This window comes from Alexandromys fortis, unplaced genomic scaffold (genome assembly GCF_014885135.2).
Source record: "Alexandromys fortis isolate MF-2015 unplaced genomic scaffold, M_Fortis_MF-2015_v1.1 scaffold_25, whole genome shotgun sequence".
Classification (NCBI taxonomy): Eukaryota; Metazoa; Chordata; class Mammalia; order Rodentia; family Cricetidae; genus Alexandromys; species Alexandromys fortis.
This window is the reverse complement of record NW_026067904.1, coordinates 14,404,215-14,420,203: the sequence shown is the minus strand read 5'-3', so window position 1 is coordinate 14,420,203 and position 15,989 is coordinate 14,404,215. Positions and strand designations below refer to the sequence as shown.

The following is a 15,989-nucleotide window of genomic DNA, read 5'->3' as shown; positions in this document are numbered from 1 at the left end:
ATTATGGTAAAATTCCTTAACTTCATATAAACATAGTCATTTCAAAAGATATTTATTGTAAGGATACAATCCTATAATTCAAAACTCACTTTTTAACTCTGTATGAATTTTCTAAAACCCAAAACTCCACAAAGGTAATCCCCTACCTAATATCAAATATATTATAGGCCACCATAACTCCTGGATAGGGGTGTCTACAGTTTATCAAAACACCAGATAGGATCAAGGATAACCAAAATACCAGGATTGAGTCAAAGATCACTGTGGCACCATGATGGGGTCAAAGATCACCAAAATATCAGGATGGGGTCTAGAGACCACCAAAACACCAGGATGGGATCAAGGATTATCAAAATACCAGGATGGGGTGCACAAATGACCAAAATACCAGGATGGGGGGTCTACAGATCACCAAAACACCAGGATAGGGTCAAGGATCACCAAAATACCAGAACTGAGTCAAAAGTCACCAAAACACCATGATGGGTTTACAGATCACAAAAATACCAGGATTGAGTCACCATTTTGGAGTGCCACAAGGCCTCAGTGTTGTCTGAAAAGAGGAATAACTTGGAATTGATAGCCACTTAGATAATTTCTATGAGTTAGTTACTCAAAGTACTATAATTCCTCTCAAATACAAAATATGAAAAATCAACCATCAATGTGCAGTTTAAGGCTGGCAGCTTTAATTCTCTGTGGTCTTTGCAAAGCAGGCTGCTAACTTCTATCTGTTGGGAAATCAGTCAATTGACAGACTTCAGAATGCCTTGACTAAGGTGTTACACTCCCTTGAGCAGGCAGGGAGCTAAGTCAGGAGATCCTCTTTGGGAGGCCCCATTTGGGCCAGCCTGCAGGACCCCAGCTCTGTCATTTTAAAGAGGCAGCATTGCACTAGATGTCCCCTAAAACCCGTTCCATGCTAACCAGTTTCATCACAAAGCCAAACCTTCAGGACTCCATTCAGAAAAGAGGTTCGTTCCCACAGCAAAGGCAGGCGCCAGCAAGACTTGGTTAACAAATCTGTGCACGTGACTACGGAGTAATGGCACTCTCACAATGAACACCCAGGCAGGGACGTCTGTTGAAGAATACTTGCTCAGTGAACAGAAAGCCCTGGGCCCAAGCCCAGCACTACAGACTTTTTTCTTTTACTTTCAACTCACACAAAAATAAATAAATAAAAAAATAAACAGAAATCCGGGTTTCACATAAGCCTTACCTCAATCATATTTTTGGGGTATGTTTCAGGCTGTGAGGGGGTTCGGAGGGTAGATGCACCTGCCACCAAGCCTGATTATCTGAACACGATCCTCAGGATCCACGAGGTGGAAAAAGAAAACTGAGTCCTGCAAGCTGTCTTGTGATCCCCATGTGCACACTGACATAGGCAGACATAAACACACTAACGTATGTAGAGACTGTGTCTTCATGCTTTCTAGAGGCGGTCTTATAACTGAACTGCACTTGTTTAGACTTCCATTTATTGTGTACGGCTGGAAACACCACACGACTTTATACTTTCGCCCTGAGTGGATGCCAAGATGCTAAGAATGCAAGGGACCTTAGCCTGGGTCCTAGAGACAGAAACGTTAACATCGCATACTGACAGCGGCAAGTAACAAAACTTCAGAAAAAAAAAAAAAAAAAAAGATCATCAGGACGGAGATGAATTTTTTTACCAAAGGAATGCATCTGACATTCATGGCATGGATGGAGAAGGAGACATAGGGAGGAGCTGGGGAGCAGGCTCAAGAGTGGAAAGAAATCTATTAGCTCACTGTAAATATTTACAGTCAAGACAATTACATTCCTCTGGTGAGTGGCCCTCCTGGGTGTGGTCCCTAAAGACAGAAACCCATTTGGGAATGAAGATGTGCTTAAACACAGTGCAGCTCACAGGGACACAGTGATGCGCAGACAAGTCACACTAAACAAACCATCAGGACAAAGTCCCCAACGTCATACAGCTACAGCCTAGCTAATCTAGCTAAGTGTCACTAATAGCAATTGCAATCTCTCGCTGGTAAGACTTTAAGAAAAAGTCCTTATCTAAAATTCTTATTCCAATTTGTAAGAAACTATAATTTAGAAAATAATTAAGGTTGTCTTTCTTGTCTTTGCCCTTCTGTCTTGAGACAACTCAGGAATATATATTAAAAAACTACTTAATTAAAACCATGCTGTGCCCTTTAATTAGCTCATCTTCTACTTCCCTCTACATAATGAGACATAAATCCAACATGTTTGCCAGTTATCCTTTCAGAAAGAAGAAAACACCATAAAAACACCTTAGGGAAAGAAAAAGAAAAAACTTCAAAAGGCAATAGTTTACAAAAGCGTGTAGGTGCTCCATCCAAAGCTTGTGATGGGGACTTGATGAACCCCCCCCATATAAAAAATTAAGAGATTTGTTAAAAAAAAAAAAAAGCTTATGTCGACTACCCTTCCCACATCCAGCCCTGCTCACGGGAAACATTGAGCATTGGTGGTGAAGAGACTGTACCATGAGCTGGGACAGCAAAGTGTCACTGGACAGGGAGGTCTCCGGCACTGACACCTGGGCTCCTGACTACTGAGACATGGCTGACTGTGAAGAGCTTTACTGTCAGGTGAACAGTGCTTCCAAAGGAACCGAGGGGAAGGGAATCTGGCTGTAGTTGTAATGATGGCATTGCTGCTAAGAAAGGGCTTGGAAACACAACTAGGAGACATGCAGGTAACCGCAGAAGCTGGAACTAGACTGGCGAATTACCAGAACAGTGATCGAGAATGGATATAGAATGAGCTCACGTACGTAGATGACACACAGGAGGACTAAGGCTAAATGACCCCCAAATTAATTAACCCCAGAGGAATCTACAGACTAAAATGAAGCCAACTAGGTTAAATGCTGCAAAGGCTACAGCGGAAAAGACTACAGTAGCTTGAGGGCAGGAGAGGTGGCTCAGTGGCTAAGAGCACTCGCTCTACTTGAAGAACACTAGGGTTCTGTTCCCATCACCCGTGTTAGATGGCCCACAAGGGCCTGTAACTCCAGCTCCAGGGGATCTGACAACATCCTCTGACTTCTGTGGACAGCTAAATAAAAGGAAGTCTTAAAAAAGAAAAGTACAGTAAAATAAAAGCATAATTTAGGGGAGAACACCTAACACATGACAGATACGATGTGCTTTGCCAGACATCACTAGATATGCCTTATGTGTGTCATCTTCATTAATCCTCTCAGGCAGCTCCATGGGTACTAATAGTACTCCCATTGACTAATAAAGAAATTGAGGTGGGGCACTGAGAAAACCACATCCTTACTGCAGTAATGAAGCAGTCACCATCACAGCTCTCAGCCTCCTGACATGCTATGAGGAGGTCCCTGCTGACCTCTGAGACAGCAGTGTCTTTTAGAAATGAAAGAGTCAACAGTTCGGCGGACAGTGCATTTCCTGAAAGGAAAGCGGGCAGCCAGCGCGTTGAAGGGAAGATTCCTTAGAGGGGGAGAGCATGCCGTGGCCCAAGAGGAAGAGGCCAGCAGAACTGTTTGCAGCACTCAAGAGAACGAAGACCAAGGGAAGAGAGGCATTTCTGCCAATGGTGGAGTGAGCAGAGGCTCTGAGGAGGAAGGCAGCAGAGGAAGAGGACTCAATATGACCTTCAGCTACTGGAGAGTTCAGAAGATGGAAGATAAGTTGGACAACTCCCAGGGCATCGACGGCTGAAACAGAGCAAGGAGAAGCGAGGAGACGGGAGTGGGTGCACTGTGGATGAACAAGGGGAGGAAAGGCTGCAGGCCATGGAAGCCTGGGAGGCTACGGTGTGTAGAGGAATGGGGAGGGCAAGCTACTCCCGGGCTGACTGACACCAGCCTTCAGCAAAGCAGAGTTAAGGATCTTGAGACCAAGAGACCATTCTGGGTCATCGGATTATCCAGCGGCAGTTGCTTTTATAAAAAGAAAGGGAAAGGGGGTGTTGTGGGTGTGGACTCACAGAAAGCACATGGAAACAGAGGCAGAAACTCATGTGCTCCCAGACCAGGAGGCCAGCAGGTACCTGCAACCTCAGGATGAAATATCTTGCCAAGGCCTTCACTTCAGGCATCAAGCCCTAGAAGGGGTAATTCCCAGTGTTTTAGGCCATGGGTGTCAGAAGGTGTGCAGACCTCCAAAACTAATGTACGAGCTGAGAGGGAGTCAGCTTTCTTCACTATGAGATCAGAAAGAGAAAAATAAAAAGGAAAAAAAAACCCAGAGGAAACTTACAAGTGGATCTGAAGGGCCCGAGGGACAGCGATTTAGAAGCAATGCAGCAGAGATACAAAAAGAGTACAAAAAAAAATCTTCAAGACAAAAAGTTACCAGGGGTAAGGGTGGGGGTGGTTCTAAGCCTGATGACCTGAGTTGGATCCCCAAAACTACAGGGTAGAAGAAAGCTCTGGAGGGCTATCCTCTGACCTCCACACACATCATGCAGTCGCAGGCATTCGCATACACATTCTCTCTCTCTCTCTCTCTCTCTCTCTCTCTCTCTCTCTCTCTCTCTCTCTCTCTCTCTCTCTCTCTCTCTCTCTCTCTCTCTCTCTCTCTCTCTCTCTCTCTCTCACACACACACACACACACACACACACACACACACACACACACACACGCACACAAGCATGTGAAAGCAATCATGAAGAATGCAGCACCATAGCCCAGACCACAATTCAAAGAGACACAAAACAACAGGAGAAGCTGCCTCACACACCACCTAAGAACACACAAGGAGGCCGGAGCTGAAAACACACCGTGCCACGTACCCGCCGCTAACTGCTGAGCCAGGCAGCTAAGGGTTTCTAGGAACTACGATAATCTTCTAAATAGCTGCTTCAGGCTCTGGGAATTGAGCTTCTTTCCACGTCAGAGCCATGCTAAATAAACCTCCAGAAATTGCTCATCCATATCCACAAAAGAAAATACACTTATAATAATTATGGTCTAATACCAGGATTAGGTCAAACCAAGCATGAAACGTGGTTGGTACGTTGTAGGAGTTCTCAACCTGTAGGATCATGACCCTCTGGGGATCAAACGACTCTTCCATAGTGGTCAGTTGAGGCCATTAGAAAGCACAGATATTTACATTGTAATTCATAACAGTAGCAAAATTACAGTTATGAAATAGCAATGAAAATAATTTTATGGTTGGGGGGGGTCACCACAACATGAGGAACCATATTAAAGGGTCACAGCATTAGCAAGTTTGAGAACCACTGCTTAAGAGGAAGTATTAAAACCAAAAAATAAATATTGAGATTGTGCCAGGCTGATAAACAATTCCCATGAGGCCGCCAAAGTATTATAGAAAGTCATAACACAAAGATGGAAATTCAGACGTGGCCTCAAGGCAATCAACTGCGAAAACCATTAGCCTGTAGTATCAACTCCATCTTCCAAGTCAGTCGTGGACTGACTCATGAAGAGAGCAGGAACTCTGTGTTCAGAGTCCCATCCGCCAGCGCCTGCTTTGATGGCACAGGCCCTGAAAGTTAACCGGAGGGAGGGCCTTCCCGGCACGTCTATCATACAAGTGCTGCGGCCAACGGCTATAATTTCACCTGGAGGGAATGTGTGTGAAGACTGGTTGGTCATAATTGTCATTTTTAAACATGGCAGCTTTGTATTAAAGCTGGTCAGGGTGGAGGACGCTTACCCAGCAAGTGTTTACCAAGCCCTGCTGGAAACTAAGGGGTCACATAGATTCCAAATCAAGATCGTGGGTCAAGGCTTCACTGTGGGGTTCACTTGCTTAGCGGGCACAAAGGTCCCATACCCAGTACTGCATATACAAGGGTCTACATCTGAAAGGCAGAGAGAGGAGGATCAGAAGTTCAAGGTCATCTCTGGCTAAGTAATAGTCTCAAGACCAACTGGGGCTATCTATATATAAGATTGTATCTCAAAAACAAAAGAGGGCTGAAGAGATGGCTTAGCAGTTCAGAACACATAGCGCTCTTGTGTTGACTCCAGATTCAACCTCCATCAGCCATGCTGGCTGGCTTACAACTGCCTGTAGCTACCGATCTGACAAATGCCCGCTTCTCCAGGGGAACCCACACTCACATACAAATACTCCAACACTGACACACACATACACAAAATCGCAAATAAAATAAATCACAAGGTGTGTAAGGTGTTGCACACCCCTTTAATCCCAGCACCCAGGAGGCAGAGGCTGGCAGACCTCTATGAGTTAGTTTAAGGCCACCCTGGTCTACATAGTGACCCTACCTTAAAAAATCAATTAATAAATTAAATTTTACTTCATTTACAAATAAATCTGAAAGAAGGAAGAAAGGAACGAATCAAAATCTCAAAGAAAAACAAGCTTCCGGGCATGGGTTCAACCTTGTTTAAATGTAACATATGTCAGGGAGTACACTTGGAGCCTACTGGCATAAAAAACTAACAAAGGCCGAAGACGGCTGCATGTCCTGCGTTTGTCAGTGCACAATGGTGCTCACCTAGAATGCTTGCATAGCTTCCTCCAAGTATGGGGGCGGGTAACAAAGCTAATGGGGAAATGAAACCAGGAGGAAGGGGGAAGACAGCAAGGAACAGATTTGTAAAATCTAATCAGGAAACTCAGTGATGTTACAGACTAAAAGACAAAGTCACAAATAAACATGCCTGGAAAGCATTAGAAAATTAGCGACAACCATAAGATGAGCGCGAACCAAATCTTTACCCACTTCAGCATTATATCAAACAGAAAGACAAAGCAAGCATGGTATAAGCTGTTTGCTAACTCTGACCACTTCGTGTTTTGATGGTTAAAACTTTAGAATTTCAACTTATCTATAAGAAGAGAGTGACTCTTAAAAAACAAAACAAAACAAAAAAAAATGAATTTTAGCAAATTCCAAGCCCAAAGGATATTTTTAGACCAGGAAACAAGGCACTGCCCAGCTCCGTCTCTTTACCCTGTTGACTCAAATGAAAGTGGTCCAATTCCTCTTCCTTGCCATGAGTCAGACTGGAAATTGCTCTAGACTGAGAAGTTACACTTTCTTTTCTCCTTGTTCTTTTCTTTTTCCTCTATTTAAAAAAATTTTGTCTTATTATATTGTAAGGCTGGCCTCAAATTCCTGGCCACAAGCAATCCTCTTGGCTCAGGCTTCTGAACGGTTGATAATACAGGAAATTACCAGCTCCTCGGTTATCAAAGACAATCTATATAACATTTTATTCGGCAGCTGAGGTGATTTTAGTCAATGCTCTATTAATATTATAATATAATATAATGATATAGTCAATGCTATATTAATATTAGCAAATATATAATTGTAAAGATATTTTGCATTTTCCTTTAGAGTTGATATGAATGTTTTGCCTGTGTGTGTATGTGCCACATGGTGCCTGGTGTTTGGGGAGCTCAGAGGAGGGTACCAGATCCCCTGGAACTGGAGTTATAAATGGTTGTGAGTTGCCGTGTGGGTGCTGGGAACTGAACCTGGGTCCTCCGCAAGCACAGTCAGTGTTCTTAACCAATCACTGACTCATCTCTCTAGCCATACTGTAAAGATTTTTAATAAGATTTTTCTAGGCAAATGCAGGGAATTGATATTTTAAATTTATGCCTATTGGGAAAGCTGTAATGCTATGTTTTAAGAACTTTTATTAATTTTGTTAAAGAACTGCTGCATATCTTCCCAATAATTAAAAATGATAAATAACATTTTTAGGGTCAATTATGCCCAAACTCCCTAGTCACTGCTAACCTATAAATGAACATATGTCTCTCCCAATTTATCCACTTCTCTTGATGAAAAAAATTACTCATCATGACGTCAGCCACTTCCATCTTAAAACAAGTTAGTCTGGTTTTTAAAAACTAGGATTAGTTCTGTGAACGATCAAATGGCATCAGATGATCAATTCAGAAAAGTAAACCCAGGGTAGGAAATGTAGCTCAATTGGTAGTGCACTGGCCCAACAGACATAAGACCTGGGGTTCAAATCCCCACTCTGCATAAACCAACTTGATTGAACACGTTCACAATCCCAGCACTCAGAAGGTAGAGGAAGGAGGATCCGTATTCCAACTACACAAAACAAAAGCCAACCTAGCCAGTACTTGGTTCACCACCCACCACCACTGCTGGCCGGCACTTACGTGTTTGTGAGAAGGTATAGCCTCCAGGTTGCAGAATTACCTGGGTTCATGTTTAACATGAATGGGAGCCACAACTGGAAGCTCTACTGAGAGACGTAGGGGGAACGAACTGTCAGTGAAAGTGCTCCAGGAAGGCTCTTAGATCAAGGTTCATTTTATATGTGTGTGTATAATATATATATATATATATTATACAACAGCTGCAAAGGGGCCCATTATCTTCAACAACAAACACAAGCTAATAAAAGAAAAAAAAAAGTAAGGCCAGGTATTGTGGCTGTGCCTTTAATCCCAGCATTAGGGAGGCAGAGGTAGGTGGATCTCTGTAAGTTCAAGGTAGCCTGGTTTGTATTGTTGTTCAAGAAAAGCTAAGGCTACAGAATGTGACTTTGCTTCAATAAAGCCAAAAAGGAGTAAAGGGTATAAAAGGAAAAACCGTATATGTGGAGATAGTCCTGGGAAATAAGACCATTAAAACAGACCATCCTAAATAAGGTTTAAACATTCATATCTGAAAGTCATTTTTAATAGTATCAAAACATAACTAGTAATGGGTAAAGGTTAGAGGGACCTGCGGAGGGTATTTTAGGGCTTGGATTCCTGAGTCATATTTGGGAATCCTTTAGGCCTTGTGTTCCCAGTAACCAAGTTGGCCTAACCTTACAGAACACCTCACGAAGCAGGACAATCTGTCTGCACTTAACTCCCTTGGCCCTCTGATTTTTTTTTTTTTAATTTGATCAGGACAGTAACAAAGAATGTAGTGTGCGAGTGATCCCGAGGCTGAGGCTGGCCGTGAAGACTAGGTCATTCCAGGAAGGAAGCAGACTGGTCAGGGTGCCACACTGCCTCTGAACATGCCTTGGGAAAATGTGTACTTCCTCCTCTTGGAGCTCCGTGTGCTCTGTCCATGGTGTGTTGTGGGCATGTTTGATTTGCTGTTTTATGGTTAGACGCCTGTGGACACATTTGCTTTTTGGTCATAAGAGAGTTTGGCAGCATTTGATTTGAGCCACTGCAAAAACCCTGCTTAGGTGAAACAGAAGTTAGCCAAAAGGATGATGTTCATGTCGGCCACTATACTTCTGGCTGTGTGGTACAGCCATAGGTTGATGAAGCTATGCCTAGTAACGTCAAACCTTGGCAAGTCTGATTGCCCTCGTCAGCATAGCTGTCCTTTGACAGTCTAGAACAGTGGTTCTCAACCTGGGGGTTGAGCAACCTTTTCACAAGAACTGCATACCAGAGATCCTGCGTATGAATTACAGTGCAATTCATAACAGGGGCAAAATGGCAGTTATGAAGTATCACAAAGTAATTTTCTAGTTGGGGTCACCACAACATGAGGAACTGTATTAAAGGGTCACAGAAACAGGAAGGTTAAAAACCGCCCTAGTTTCACCTGGAATGGAAGGAAAAGATCTCTGTTGAATAATTGTTTTTATCATTGGCCTGTGGACCTGTCTGTGAGGGGCTGCCTTGATTATTAATGGGTGCAGGACAGACCAACTCAGTATGGGTAGTAACATCCCTGGCAAGGGAGCCTGGGGCTCTGTAAAAGAAAAAAAAAGTCAGTGATGGAGCCATCAAACAAGCTGTGTTCCTCCTGGATCCTGCCTTGAGCGTCTGCTCTGACTGCCATCAAGTTACTTTGGTCAGAATGGCTTATTACTGCAATAGAAAGCTAAATAGGGCTGCAACCAACCCCTTTCCCCCTTCCCAGGTAATTAATACAGTTTTTTGTTCAATTTTTTGTTTCTGAAGTTAATTGAATGAGGTGTAATAAGTTTTGGGCTCTACTAAACTACAGGTTGTATGTTCATTATGTATTGCTTGAGCAGTACATACCTTAGAAAACTATATAAAAGAACATATTTGATATAAGCTAAGTTGATTGGAAAAGACCCTGCTTTGACTTGTCAGAGATGTACATGTTTACTGAAGGCCCTGGGCGGCTGGAGAGGAAGGGAGACACTCAAACCTTGTGTGTGTGTAAGACAGGTGTGTAAGACAAGTCCTTGGATGGGGAGCCAGAGTGCACCAGGCCAACCCAGCACAAAGTTCAAATGTTCCAGGCCGTGTTAGGAGCTTCTCCTTTTCCATGTCCTCTCCAGTCCCAGAAGGCTGGTCATCTACCCTCATTTGAACTATGTAAAGAATATATACACATATATATATATATATATGTAAATTGAACAAAAAAAGAAAATAGAGTGCTTCTAAGGACACTTATTCAGGCCTTTTAGTACATGGGGGGGGTATACATGTGTGCAGGATGTTTCTCTATAAGCCTAAAATCAGTCTTGTGATTACCCTTGCTGATAAGGCTATCCAAAAGTGTCTGTTTTTTCATCTACACAAAGCTATTCCAACTAATCTGAGAGAGAGAGAGAGAAAGAGAGAGAGAGACCCGAGTCAGGTATCCTAACATATACATTTCAGCTCTTTCAGAAATGCTCAACAGGGGAAGTAGAAAAAGACAAGATCTTTTGAGTAAATTGGGAGCATGGGGACCTTGGGAGAGGGTTGAGGTGGAGGGGAGCAGAAAAAAATGTAGAGCTCAATAAAAAAGCAATAAAAAAGAAAAAAGAAATGCTAAATGAAACTTGGAGTGGGGGACGATGTGTCTCTTCCCCCTTTCAGCAGACAGTGCAGTCACACTGACTGTCACTCTGAGATGGACAAAGTGATGGCTACTTTTGGGATTTTGTTCCTGATACTTCTTCAGCAACCATCGTGGCATCCAAGACACCGCTGGTTCTATACTCAAGGCTCTCATGGCTCCACAGGCTTGCACAGAGAATGAAATACAGGAACTGTGATGTTGACAGTCACACCTAGAACCACCAGAACATGAGGTCCAAAGATTAAAAAGCTGTTTAGTCATTTAAATGGGACAGCTTATGTTTTTAAAGTGATCAGAACCAAGATTCTCAGAGATAAGATAGAGGAAATGGGTTGTTGAAACAAGGCACCCTAGGACTACAGAGCAGCTCAGCTGATCCAGCACAATGACCTCAACACTACAGACACTGCGCACAAAAGCTCACACTTGTAGTCCCGGCAACTCAGGACTGAGAGGCAGAAGATCAAAGTCATTCTTAGCTACACAGAGAATTCTAGCTAGTCTGAACTTAGAGAGCTTGTTTTACAGAAACACTACATTCAACATGGCTTGGCTGGAGTCAAAAAATTAACTACCATATTTAATTACCATATTTACACAACTTTCCAACATAAACCTCTTCCCATAGTTGTGAACGATGTTTGAAATATCGGTCATACACAGACACCTACCAGCCCAAGATAGGACTTCTCTTTTACATTTAAACACTCACGGGTGTGGCTATTTTTATCTTTGATAAATGCTAGAAGGCAGAAATGGAAAACATGGCTGCAGTATGCACACAACACCTGCTCATCCCGCTCTGAAGATCCACCAGCTCAGATACACTCACCATCAAATGCACACACCTGCGCATCCCGCTCTGAAGATCCACCGGCTCCCAGATACACTCGCCATCAAATGCACACACCTGCGCATCCCGCTCTGAAGATCCACCGGCTCCCAGATACACTCACCATCAAATGCACACACCTGCGCATCCCGCTCTGAAGATCCACCGGCTCCCAGATACACTCACCATCAAATGCACACACCTGCGCATCCCGCTCTGAAGATCCACCAGCTCAGATACACTCACCATCAAATGCACACACCTGCGCATCCCGCTCTGAAGATCCACCCTCCCAGATACTCTCACCATCAAAAAAGGTGGAGAAGAGCACCTGGCTGAACCAGATTTCTATGAATCAATAAATTACCTAGTTCCCCACAAGGCCATGTGGTTGACATTCATTTTCATCGACACTTAGGGCAGAGCTACAAACACTACTTGTGAGTGGTGACCCCACTGCTGGAAGCCATCCTTCAGAGGGGCTGCTTGTGGATGGGCAAGGAAAGGGCCTATGGGACTGTTAGAATCTAAACCAGGCTGCACACACCAACCTGCACCAACATGCAGCAGCCTCCCCTTAAAGGGACGGCCCAAGCCTCCTACCAAGGACCTGTGGATGAACTTCTGACCTCTTAACATAATCCTGGGTGCTCAAATTCCAAGACAATAACAGACCCCCATTGCCAGTTCCTCAGGGAAGTTGCCTGCATGCTAAGACATTAATCAGAAGGCTACCAGTGAGAGCACATTCCCCCCTCCATAATGGGTACTCCCCAACTAGATGTGTCCTTCCCTCTCCTCTTCCCCCACATCTTATAGTTGGGGGGCGCAGTGTAAGGCCCCTGCCTTTCTCTGTCGGCCAGCTGGAGAAGTGGATCCATCCTGACTACAAGCCTACATGAAACCACTCCCTCGCTATGAGAGTTCTAAGGTGGGATCTCCATCTGGTCTGATCTCTTTGAAGCCCCAAGCTGCTGTTTCTAGCCCCAGGACGGTAGTAGCTTTTTGTATCCAATAAATCCTACCCACAGGACCATCTGTCCTCACTTCGGGCCCAAATCTGAAACCTTTCACTCATTCCTGTGGGTAATTCCAGGAGGGAAGTGAGAGGGTGGCAGACCCTCTGGGAAGAATTCCAAAGTGCACTTGAGCCTTCTGGGTATTCTCCTGAAATCACCTGGAGGCCATGTTTAGGAGTCATGGACTTGGGGTGTGCACTGCACTTGCAGAAATGGGAAGGCTCCTCAACTGTGAGGGGCAAGACAGGGACAAACACCATCCTCCTGGAGGATGCCAACACCCAGACCTGACCTCTAGGCTCCAAGCCCTTATTTCTACCTTCCTAGCCACTGACAAATTCTTCCTAGACCGCCCAGAAGCATTCCCACACCTTAAAGGCAAAATTGCTAGCTCAATCCTAGCACCTGGACATCATCTGTGACTGGTCACCTGGGGTCTAGGTTAGAGCCTGAGCGTCACAGAAAAACTGTCCCTTTGCCAGCCCTACCGCTCTCAAGGGCCCGCCCGCTCTTATCTGGCTTCAACCTCCTACTGCTGGAATGACACCAGCAGCTTCTCACCTGTGCTCCCTGTCTTCTCGGCTGCCCTACATTTCCCGTCCTTCTCGCTAGGATTACTCTAAAACAAAGGGCTGTCTCACTTCCCTTTGCAAAACTCCTGCTGAGTCCTGCTAATCACCAAACAAAAATAGCAGGCGACAGCAAGGATGGCCCAGAGGCGAAATGTGACCAGAACGGCAGGAAAGGGCCCCCCAAGAAGAACTGGGAACTTGAGGGAAAAAATAAACAAAAACAAAGGGCCTTTTCAACACAAAGCAGGCTAAATCAGCTCCAAAGGCACAGAAGGTCAGGCAGAAAGGCCCTGAAAGGTACCTGAGGCTAGGGGGGTGAAGGGCACTTTTTAAAAGTTGCAAGGCAAGTAGCTACCTGCTGAGATATAACCCAGAGCAAACAAAAACAAGATACCACACTAGCCTTTGAGCAAAGACCTGAGCTGCCTCCCACAAACACCCACTCCAACATTTCCACCAGGCCTCCCTTGAAGGCCCTAGTAACCAAGAGACAAAGTGGCCAACCACAATCTGTCCCCAAAGACAAGAAAGCCTGCCCAGGGGTCAGAAGGGCAATAACCTCCCCACTCCTAAGGAAGTTAGGCAGTCTCCCTCTAATACTGCCCCTGTGGTGGCAGGCACATCTATTTCTTTCTTATCATCATTTAGATAAATCCTTGCAGGCCAGAACGTTAGTGACCTCGAGCACTGGGTTGGAAGTGGAGCCCTAAGACTTTTCTGCAATCCACCTCTCCACACCCTAAGGAATAGCAGCATGGAACCTGAGTACTGTTATATTCCAGAGGCTTTTTCTGTGCTCTGTCTAGACCAATCTTATTCTACCCATCCTAGGAATCTATAAGCAGCCCCCACTCTTTCTATGAGCTTTCTGTCGTGTGCACTGAAGCTCCCTCACAGAGCCAACCTCCACAAATGACCTCGCTGTCATTTTTCAAGACTTCCAGACGCCATTGTTCAGCTTCTCTTGGGTGCTCCAGTCAAGCCAATTGGCCCTCTGATACAACAGGATATGATTGTGTTGCAGGGGAAGTTATATTAGAAATGGCTTCCTAATAAATGGAAGTCTGTTCTCGATCCAGCCAGCTCAACGCCCTGGCAGGACGCTGCACTCAGCTCTTGGCAGCCACACACAGAGGCAGGCACAAAACAATGCCTGACTCCCACCTCTGCTGGGAAGGCCAGGGCAGAGTATCCACAGACTTCCTGTGAGATGGCTCCAGAGATTTAGCTACAGCCCAGCTCCCCTCGGCACTGCAGTTCCTACCGTGAAGACACTATCTTGTGTTTCCCAAGTGAAGTATCAGGAAAAATGTTTCAAGTTATTCTTAAACTAATGAGCTCTGAGTGTTACTGAACTCACTCTAGACGAGGACCAAAACAGTGCAGAGAATGCAGAGAGGATCAGGACAACAGAACACTCACCAGACTGGCTGCCTACAGTGTGTGGCCCGACAGCTCAGAAGGGAGAGGGTCAGGAGAGGGGCACAGGTAAAGAGACCCAAAAAGAGTAAACTAAAGGATGAAAGAAGTGACCAACTGTCTGGACCCCAAAGGTAGAGAAATACAGTGACTGCCAGCAAACAAGTTGATACAATGTGGCTCGGAAGAACTTATTGGAGCAGATTTGAAACATTTTTTTTTTTAAACCAATGAAAAGAGAGGCTGGAGCGGGCAGTGGTGGCGCATGGCTTAATTCTGGCCCTCAGGAGAGAAAAGCAGGCGGATCTCTGTGAGTTCTGGGCCAGTCTGGCCTACAGAGCACGTTTCAGGACAGACAGGGTTACACAGAGAAACCTGTTTTGGGGAGTGAATGAGAGGGGAAGGAAGGAAATGAGAGCTGTTCAGTGGGTAAGAACACTGGTTGCTCTCCCAAAAGACCTGGTTTCCGTTTCCAGTACCCACATGACAGCTCATAACCATCAGTAACTTCAACTTCGTGGCATCCAGCATCTTACGGCTTCTGCAGGCCTGTGATGCCAGACATACACGCAAGCAGACATACACGCAAGCAGACATACACGCAAGCAGACATACATGCAAGCAGACATATACGCAAGCAGACATACATGCAAGCAGACACCAATGCACATAAAATAAGAAGGCAATTAAAAAAAGAAACTTCTGTGTAGCATAATTCAACCAGGAGGAAATTTGGCCTCAAGACATAATTTGGGTGAGAGTATTAAGTGTTGCGAGGTATATATTCAATGAAAATTATAAAGCTGTGAGGGATGGCCTGGGAGAGGGCAGAATGCAGCAGCGAGGCCTAGAGGAAAAGCACTTATGCAATTGGCTGCTCTACGGGGAACTCTACTGACCACATTTTCCACATCATTTTCACTTCAGAAAACAGCTGACACACTGTGGTTAGACCTGTGTGTCTGACCTGCATTTCCAGAGACATGAAAGAAAGTGACCTGACACTCACACATAAGAAAAGAGAGAGGGAAGAGAGAGGGGAGGAGGGAGGACGGGGAGGGGGGGAGGGAGGGAGGGAGGGGGGAGAAGCAAAGGAAGGAAGGAAGGAAGGAAGGAAGGAAGGAAGGAAGGAAGGAAGGAAGGAAGGAAGGAAGGAAGGAAGGAAGGGGAAGGAAGAGAAAGGAAGGAAGGAAGCAGACAACCTGTGTCACCAAACACAAAATTTGAATTTTCTAGCAAAACTTTGAACTTTAGAAAACATTTTCTCAGCTAGGCAGTGGTAGTATGTGTACCTTTGATCCCAGCATGCAGGAGGCAGAGGCAGGTGCATCTCTGAGTTAAGGCAATCCTGGTCTATAGAGTGAGTTCCAGGAAAG

The 15,989-nt window shown here is 44.9% G+C and overlaps 1 protein-coding gene across 2 annotated transcripts in view; it reads right to left on the bottom strand.

Moving 5' to 3' along the window:
* Window positions 1–15,989, bottom strand: part of B4galt6 (beta-1,4-galactosyltransferase 6) — a 68,748-nt gene that overhangs the window by 48,721 nt on the left and 4,038 nt on the right. The gene's annotated exons all lie outside the window — the stretch shown is intronic.